General features: G+C 45.2%; 1 pseudogene; it reads left to right on the top strand.

Moving 5' to 3' along the window:
• The first annotated feature begins 941 nt into the window (after positions 1-941).
• LOC132419836 (G protein pathway suppressor 2 pseudogene) lies at positions 942-2,407 on the top strand (annotated as a pseudogene).
• Positions 2,408-9,998: the final 7,591 nt, after the last annotated feature.

The following is a 9,998-nucleotide window of genomic DNA, read 5'->3' as shown; positions in this document are numbered from 1 at the left end:
GGTGGCCATCTTTCAAGCCTATTTATCACAACCATTTTCAATAAAAAGCTCTGGCAGACATTGCTACATAGGACCTAAAGCAGGGCTGTTTGCACCCCCAAAGTATAAGCCAAAAGGGTCAGAGATTCCCACTTCTATAGGGATCTCAGCTTAGCTTTGGTTTCCTACAGGCTCCAGAGAGCTCAGCTGTGCTCTGTTCCTGGAGGATGGCTCCAGGGCACCAGGAGGGGCCAAAGTACATGGCAGCTATAAGACTCATAACAGTGCCCATTAGAAAAGGCTTTGAAGGTGGGCCCTGGCAGCAAAAGCGAGGCAGAGTCAGAGACCTGGAGACCTCCAGAGTGAATATCTTTGTAAGGACCACAATTCTGAAAGTAAAGAAAACAGAGGAGTAGTTCCTGAGTTCATATGAGAAATTCTGTAGAACTCCCCAGAAATAATTCAGGAGATCTTTGCAAAAGAGGGTTTGGGGGAGCCAGTAAAATACAAGTTATGACTACTAATACCACCCCATTTTTTAATGCCAACTTGATGTAAAGCAGGTTGTATGACCTAAACACACGAACATTTATATTTCTATGCACGTACACGTAAATGTACACGTACAAAGAAAAAAAAATGCATTGGAAGAAGTTACACCAAAATGTTAAGTGTCTCTGCAAACTCTGACATCAGATCTCTTTGATATCAGGACATTGTTTTTAACTCCCTTCTTTGTATATTTTTCTGTATGTTCCCAATTTTCTAGGATGAACCTATTGCTTATATAACTAGAAATAAGTACATTTCTTAAGAAAAGCAAACATTAATGATGGTGCTTGCTCAAGTGAGGTAATGAGGAGAGGAGGTCTACTCCACTCAGGCCCTGGCTCTGACACAACAAACATGGCAGTCAATAACATCTACAACAGATTTGGCCTCCAGAACAGCCCAGGGGAACAATGGGCATAGCAGCTCGGGAGCCACTGCGTAAGGATGTCCAGACTGATCCCAGGGGGACCCCCACCAGCTTGTCATACCCCCAGATTATCCTACCCAGGCCCCCAGAAGTTGTGCTTGGCTTACATGCACACCCATAGGCATTTCACTCCCATGCACATCAGGGGCATTTCATCACACTCACCTCCTTCAACGCAGTCCCCGTGAGTCCTCTTTATTTAACCCCAAGACATCTTCCCTAACCTCCTGGAAGTCTGAGAGCATCACTTCTGCTTCCGACTCAAGGGCAAGTTTCTCACTTTCCTGTAATTCTGTCTGCTGGAATGTCCTGTCCTCCACTCATTCTGATCAGTTTCCCATACCTCTGGGGAGTGGGGGAAAAAAAGAAAACCCCAGGGAGGCTGCAGAGGAAGCAAAAACAAGGTGGGCCCATCTTAAGTCTGGTGATCAGTGACCAAGCCGGGTGCCCACTGCCCAAACACCCCAGGCAGCACCCTGCCCATGCTCCTGGAGCACCCCAAGCTTTCCAATGTCATGGCCAGGGCATTGCACCAGCCCATTGTGCCCCTTGTGCAGGGGCACAAGCAGCAAGAGGAAGAAGAGGTGGACAAGATGATGCAACAGAAGATAAAGAAGAACAGGAGAGAAGGGAGAAGGAGATGGAAGAGAGAATGTCATGGGAAGAGACCAAGAGACAAATCTTGACATTTCAGGAGAAGCTTTTGGCCCAACAGGAAGAAAAGCACTGTTTTCCTGCAGCTCAAGAACATTCTACATGAAGAAGAAAAACAAAGGCAAAAGGAGCAGAATGACCTGACCACTCTGACATCAGCTGTGCACCAGCAGAGCCTGACTGTCACCCAGGAACTCACACCCTCAGCAAGTGGGGGACAGCTGGAGGACACAATCACCTCATGACAGCTGACAGAGCCAAACTGATGTTTGGGCCCCAGATGCTTATGACCCAGCACTACATGGGCTCAGCCGCTGCTTCCAAAGGGAGCCCAGAGCATGGACAATTCCAAGGCAGCCCAGGTTGTGCTTATGGGACCGTTCAGCCTCCACCTCAGCATGGACCCGAGCAGCTAACCTGTAGTCCTACTCAGCAGTTCAGAGCACGATGTTAAGCCTTTCGGGCAGTGCAGTACCTATCTCAGCCACAGTCACAGCCCCACGCCATGCACGGCCACTTTCAGCCCACCCAAACAGTATTCCCCTAGCCTGGTGGTGCCCTGTCCTTGCAAAAGCAGATGGGAGATGCTAACAGCCGACTGCTTCTCTGATTCACCCTCCCCATGCCCCACACATCCCCAAGCTCCGCATCCAGCCCTGGACTCCCTGCCTCTCCCCGCAGATCCTTGTGCGGATTCAACAGCCCGAAAAGTTGGGCTTTTCAGCTACCAGCCAGCCCTGCCCTTGGCTCACCACTATCTAGCATAGTCAGGACCCAAGATTCTACCACAAGTGACTATCAGATTATATCTTCAACCCTCACCGCTCACCATGGAGGAGGGTCCCCAGTGTGTCCGAGTCCCAGGCCAATAAAGTCTACTGTCACTTGAAAATAAAAGGGGGAGCCTCACCTTCTGTAGAAAGCCTCCCCAGACACTCTAGCCCTCCTGTCTCAAAAACCATCCATGCCCAAACTGGATCCTATGTGCACTCCCTCCCTCACCACACTGTCCTCACCACATCGCCATGGTTTCTCATCCATTTTCCAAAGCCATGCCGGGGTTCCCTGGGGGTGAGGACCTTGCTTGATTCATCCCTGGGACCCCAGCACGAGGTCAGCATGCCCACTTCCTTCCACACACCTGTTACACCTGCCTCTAGAAGCCGAGGTGTCTAGAGTTAGGCTTACGGTTATAAGGTATGCCTATTGGTAGGGAAGGAGGTGTGGGCTGTCTGGAAAAAAAGCAAATTATTAAGAAGTAACAACGAATTACACACTGTCTGAAAAATGGCAGTTGGAAGAGATCCTCCTAAGTTTCTTCCCAAAATGTCCTCAGAGGGGTAGAAGTTTGCTCACAGCTTCCATATGCCTTAAGTCATTTAATTAACAACCCAGTCAAGTGAGGAAATAGGGACTCAGAGAAGGGAAGCAATTGACCTGACTGCATCTCATGTAATTGCAGAGCCAGGACTATCTGGCTTGAAGCCCATGCCTTACCCTCTAGACCACAGGAGGATGGAAAGTTGGCCCTGGGGGAGATCTGTGGGCTTTGATAAAGTTAGAGTCATCTTTCCTCAGGGAAAGAGGGAGAAAGAAGGCATTTCTCTGCCTAAAGTGTCTGAGTTTGTGTGTCTGCTTCTTCATGCTTTCCATCATTGCCTGTTATGGGCTGAACTGTGTCCTCCCAAAATGCATATGTTGAAGCCCTAACCCTCAATATGACTCTTTTGGGAGATAGAGCATTGAAGGAGGTAATTAAGGTTAAATAAGGCTATAAGGTTGGGGCCCTAATCCGATTAGACTGGTGTCCTCATAAGAGGAAGAGACACCAGGAGGGCGTGTGACAGAGAAAAGACCACGTGAGGACACAGCAAAAAGGCAGCCATCTGCAAGCCAAGGACAGAGTTCTCAAGAGAAACCAAAACAATTGATACCTTGAATGATACCTTGATCTTAGATTTCCAGCCTCCCAAACTGTGACAAGTAAATTTCTGTGCTTTAAACCATCCAGTCTGTGACATTCTGTTATGGCTGCCCTAGCAGCCTAAGGCACGGCCCAAAGAGGAAAGAGGACACACGTTTGCATCTCTCTTTGGCCTTGATCACCCCTAAGGAGCCGGATGGCAGGAAGATCAGAATTGGGGTTGGGGGGTATGGTGGAAAACCTCTAGAAAAAGGGGCCGTACTTCTACCAGCTGGGGCAGCCCTGGGAACATTCCTTTACCACAGAGGCCGGGACCATCAGTATGTGTGAGACACCTGCACGGACCACCCATCAGGCTGGAGAAACGGCTCACGGGGAGCAGGAGGGCTTTGGCTTAAGCTGGCCACAGACTCTCAGCCAGTCTGATTGAAGTAGGAGGAAAAGAATAAAACTCAAGTGACCACTAGCAGCCACACACAACAGCCCTATTGAGAAAACTGTATCCATCAGGGAAGCCAAGTTCACCACAGATGGTCCAGAAAAGAACAAAAAAGACTTTAGTAAAAGGACCGTTGAAGAGATAAGGGGCAGAGATAAGGGAGCAGATGAGAATCCTCAGACACTGGCAACAGCAGAGAGCTGTTAGCACCACAAGGGCTAGAGGGACAGGGAGGGACAGAGACAGTGTTAGTGAAGCTATGAAAACCAGCTCCCATGCAGGACGTCAACCACAAAATACGGCCAGGAACGTGGTGCTGGGGCAGCAAAGAAATACCCCAGGCCTCTCTCTTCCTATTGCTCCACATCCTGCCAGGGCCTCCCGTGAGCCAAGCCTGTCATCAAGGGAGCCCAGGTAATGCAGTCCATAAGGGTCAACCTTATCCCAGAGCAAGACAAAGAGAATCAAAAACGGATCTGGGAATAGAACTACCATATGACCCAGCAATCCCACTACTGGGCATATGCCCTGAGAAAACCATAATTCAAAAAGAGTCATGTACCAAAATGTTCATTGCAGCTCTATTTACAATAGCCCAGAGATGGAAACAACCTAAGTGTCCATCATCGGATGAATGGATAAAGAAGATGTGGCACATATATACAATGGAATATTACTCAGCTATAAAAAGAAATGAAATTGAGCTATTTGTAATCAGGTGGATAGATCTAGAGTCTGTCATACAGAGTGAAGTAAGTCAGAAAGAGAAAGACAAATACCGTATGCTAACACATATATATGGAATTTAAGAAAAAAAAATGTCATGAAGAACCTAGGGGTAAGACAGGAATAAAGACACAGACCTACTAGAGAATGGACTTGAGGATATGGGGAGCAGGAAGGGTAAGCTGTGACAAAGTGAGAGAGAGGCATGGACATATATATACTACCAAACGTAGGGTACGTAGCTAGTGGGAAGTAGCCGCATAGCACAGGGAGATCAGCTCGGTGCTTTGTGACCACCTGGAGGGTTGGGATAGGGAGGGTGGGAGGGAGAGAGACGCAAGAGGGAAGAGATATGGGAAAATATGTATATGTATAACTGATCCACTTTGTTATAAAGCAGAAACTAACACACCATTGTAAAGCAATTATACTCCAATAAAGATGTAAAAAAATGGATCTGGGAGCAAATAGAAAAGATCATAGTAATACTGATAATTTTATAGGTAGGTAGATAGATAAATAGATAGAAACCATTGTTATCCCAGGTTTTCAAATAAGGAAAGTGAGCCTGGGAAATTAGGTATTTGCTCAACCTCTTCCAAACACCACACTGTACTTCCTTCCCAGAACTCATCTAGATGGAGCAAGTCTGTTTATTGTAATGGGCAAGTAAACAGCCTGGTAAACACCAGGAGGCAAGTATTACACACTATGACAGCACATGGCTGGGAACCCGAACAGTGGCTAGGGGAGGAGGAGGCGTCAGACAGGCTTCTCAGAAAAGGTGACTCCTGAGCCGGGTCTATTTTTTTTTGGAAGATAGACAGAATTTTGTTTTCCTTTTTTTTTTTAATACAATGTTTAAAGGTTTCACTCCACTGATAGTTATTACAAAATATTGGCTATTTTCCCCGTGTTGTACAATAGATTCTTGAGCCTATCTTACACCCAATAGTTTGTCCCACCCTCCCCCACCCTTATAATACCCTCCCCCTTCCCCCTCCCCACTGGTAACCACTAGTTTGTCCTCCATATCGGTGAGTCTACTTCTTTTTTGTTATATTCACTAGGTTGTTGTATTTTTTAGATTCCGCAAATAAGTGATATCATATAGTATTTGTCTTTCTCAGTCTAACTTATTTCACCTAGCATAATGCCCTCCAAGCCCATCCATGTTGCTGCAGATGGCAAAATTTTGTTCTTTTTTACGGCCTTTCACAAGCATCTTACCCTACGGCACCACCACCTTCTCTGAATCTCCATAGTCCCTGATTTTGAACTGTACAATGCAGTATTTAATTTTTTAAGATAGTATTATTCTTAAGGTTCTTCTGTGTAATATTTTTTCTCTCTAGTTTTCTAATTTTCAAATATGACCCCTGACAAACAGCACCCAGTAAGTCTTTAGAAGACCTTTGTTGATTGGTTGATAACTCTTGGTTGTTTAGAGTATTTTCTCTGTGCTGAGTAAAATATGTTCTCCCGCTCAGCCCAGGGTGAATGATAGGGCCTTGCCAGAGCCTTTCAAAATGCCCCCTGCAGTTCCAGGGCCCTGGAGGCCAGGCTGGGGACATGACCTTGGCTGAGTCCTTCTCTATCCCCCATTCAGCACTGCCCCGTCTTTTCTTCACTTCCTTAGACAGGGACACAGATGGCCTGTCACCTCACCAGGCTGACACGTGGTAGACACCATCAACAGGACCCAGTATTATTTTTATTAGCAAAGCTGTACTTGTAGATCCTCAAGACATCTACCAATCTATCCCAGAGCATTTCTTGATTTTATCATTTCTAATCACCATGATGGAGGTGTGTTAAAGCTGTAGGTTCTTCTTCCTCTGGAGATTTGCAAAAGTAGAAGAGTGTTCTCTGCTGAGGATTGATTTCTGGGTGGCCTGTCCGAAACACCAGGGCCGAGTGGCTAAAACTGTCTATCTCTCCCAGTCATTTCCACAATTTCTGAGCAAAGCCATCCTCCATCAACAGTTATTTTCATAGGGCTCACACAAGCCTTCAGGTCAATTAAATGGCCTGGAGGAGAAGCTGGCTTCTTCAACCGAAGAAAGGTCCCCCACATCCAAAGTTCAAACGCCTTGCTTTAAATACTTATTACAGTCAGATGAGAAGAAACATACAGTTCTTCCCCAGAAAAGTACGGATGTTAGAAAAGAACAGACTGGAATTATAGCATGTCACTATTTACAAAATCCCCTGACAGTGGGCAGCTGGTTAATGGAGACTTATGCTTTCTGGGAAGTAAGAGTTCAAAGATAGATGACTATAAATATTGTTAATAGGCTGGAAAAAATATTTATTCATTCAATCATTCATTTGTTCATTCATACATTCATAAGTATAGCAGATTCCGATAGAAATACTCTGATTTTCTATTCATAAAACAACAGACTATAGTAGTCAACATGGATTAACCTGGAAAGCTCAGTTTCTGCTTAGTCACCCGCTCCAGGAAGCCATCTCCAGCCCCCTGTGTATAGATTATGCCCCTTCCCTCAAAATGCATTTGTAGTGTGATCATCTATTATCAGATCTGTATCTCTAACCAGCAATAAGCTCTACGAGCTCCATTTAGTTCATTATCGTGGCCTGAGCACCTGCACATTGCCTTGCGCATAGCAGTTGCTTAATAAATATATGTCATGGTTGGTTGAAGGAGATCTGGAGTGGGTATTCATTCATGTATTCATTTATTGATTCATTTATTCAATCCCTAACAATACCCGGAAAGGATCTTTATCTGGGCACTTTACAAAGAGAACAAAAATAATAAACTCAGAATGATTGGTCTTACACATAGGGATGGAAGCTAGCTCTGCCAAGGTGGATGGGCCACAGACAGACCAGTGAATAGGTAGATTCCAGTGTGGGAGGTGATCAGAAACTAAATGAATGGATAGATGTGTGGACAAAACAACTACAAAGACTTGCAACAGAATTTCAAGACCAATTTTCAGCTTCAGACAGGTGTGGCTGAGGGAATTCTCTCATCTCGTTCTGGTTTACAGTCTCTTTTTGCATTTTCGTGGGATGAAAAGGCCTCCATCAGGCCAATGTCACCTCGGTCCACTGCAATCTACCTGCCACCCGTAAGTTTCTTTATGTCTGCTCTCCATCTTCTGTCTTCAGCCTCTTCCTCTCGACTCACTGTGATTTCATAAATGTGGTCAAGATTCTCTATTAAGTTTAACCACCCCCGCTTGATTCCATATTCCTAGAGAGTTACTTCCTAACTTCTTTCCTTTCCTTCATACCCAAGATTCCCGTAATAGCATCTTCACTCACTGCCTGCACTTCTTCACCTCTGAATCACTCCTCAAGTCACTGAATCTTGGTTTCTACACCCACCATTTCATAGAAACTGCCCTTCCCATATTGTTTGCTAAAACCAGTAGATACCTCTTAGTCCTTTTTCCTGACCTCTGCAGCTTTTGCCACTGTTAACCCAACCTTCCTAAAGTATTTCCCCCGGGATTCAATGATGTAATTGTCCTAGAGATTTCTCCCACCCTTTCAGATCTTGATCCTTTGCGGCTGAGGCTCCTCCTCCAAGTCTCAGTTCTTCTTTCCTCAAACACTAATCCTGCTTGAACTCATTCCAGTCCGTGTCTCTAAAGACCATCCATATGCTTATACCTCCAAAAATCTGTCTCTCCAACCCAGAGCCTTCTCTAAGCACCAAATACATGCATGGAGCTGCCTGCTGGATATCTTCACCCAGATGTACCAGAGGCAGTTCACAGCATGTTTAAAATTGTATTTGTCATTTTCCTCCAAACTCCACTCCTCCCTTCCGTGTTCTCCACCCCCGTGAATGCCACCTCCATCCACTTAGGCCCTCAAACCAGAAACCTGGGAATCATCATCGGTTCCTTCATCTCTAACAGTCAACAAGATCTATCAATTCTACTTCCTTAAAATGTGTTTAAATCTTAAAATCCATCCAGTTCTCCCCACCTCATATCTGCTGCCTTAATCAGGCCACCATCATCTCTTGTCTGGATTAATATAGTCTTCAAACTGTTCTTATCCCCAGTTTTTTATTTTCTACTTTGCAACCAAAGTGATCTTTCTAAAAGACAAAACAGAACATAAAAAGAATCCCTTCTCTCTCTCACCTCCAACTCACTTAAAACCTTTCATGGACTCTGCTGAAGACCTCACGGCTAGTCCAACAGCCCTCAGGATGCCATTCACAGCCCACATCTCCAGCCCCACCTCCAGGCTTCCATTACATCTCTCCATCCCAATCTGTTTGTAGACTCCAGACCTTGTCACTTCTTTTTCTGGGCCTTTGCTTATGCTGACTCCTCACCTAGACTACCTTTTTCTCTCACTTCTACACTTAGCAAATTTCAACTCATTTTTAAACCCAGCTCAGGTATCACCTTCTCAGAGAAGTCTTCCTTGCCTCCAAGACTGAATGAAGGGCTGTCTATGGGTTCTCACCATTTAAACCCATGGTGGTCTTTCCTCCATAGTTGCCAGAAACAATGAGAAATTTGAAGGGTTTAACCCCTATGTCCCTAGCCTAGTACACTGTACATCTGAGGCATTTCATAATTTTTTTGTGAACAAGTTAATGATCTATACATAGAAGAAAGGAAGGATGGATGGAAGAGGATTTAGCTGAGTAATTAAATCATCTGTAACTCAATTTCACTCCACATTGCATATCCATCATGCCCTCTAGTGACTGATGGAGTCATTGTAGGTTTAGAAGATACTGGGCCAATCAGCAAATACAGATTGAGAACTTAATGTGTGAAATGCCCAGTACTGGGCACTGAACAGGCTTATAGTTTAGTAGAGCAATAACACAGGTATCAAAGGATCACTCTTCTTGGTGTTGTGTAAAGCAAACAGCCAGGTAAAGTAGCAATGACAAGAGTTTGGGAGTAAACAATCTAAAACTCTGTCAGTACGAGCTGGACAAATTTTCTAAGCCTCTCCAGGCCTCAGATTTCTCATCTATAAACACTGAGTTCACAATACCTACATCTCAGGATTGTTGGGAGGATTGAAGGAGAAAATGTTCGTTCCAGGCATGTGCAAGATTCCTTATAGAGCTTCACAAACTTGACAGACCTCAACAAAAGCTACCTTCTTTCCTCTCCATTTGCTTGCTCACTCATGAATCTGCAGCTCCCCCCGGGACCTATTAGACCTGAATTGAATAGAGGGGAGGAAGCTCCATCCATGCCTGGGCACTGGCACATCTTTAAAACCCTTGGTTTTAAAAGGTTGGTGACTCCCGCGGGTCCATGTGGAACCCAGACCCA

Source organism: Delphinus delphis, chromosome 1 (assembly GCF_949987515.2).
Source record: "Delphinus delphis chromosome 1, mDelDel1.2, whole genome shotgun sequence".
Taxonomy (NCBI): Eukaryota; Metazoa; Chordata; class Mammalia; order Artiodactyla; family Delphinidae; genus Delphinus; species Delphinus delphis.
This window is presented reverse-complemented; position numbering and strand designations above follow the sequence as displayed.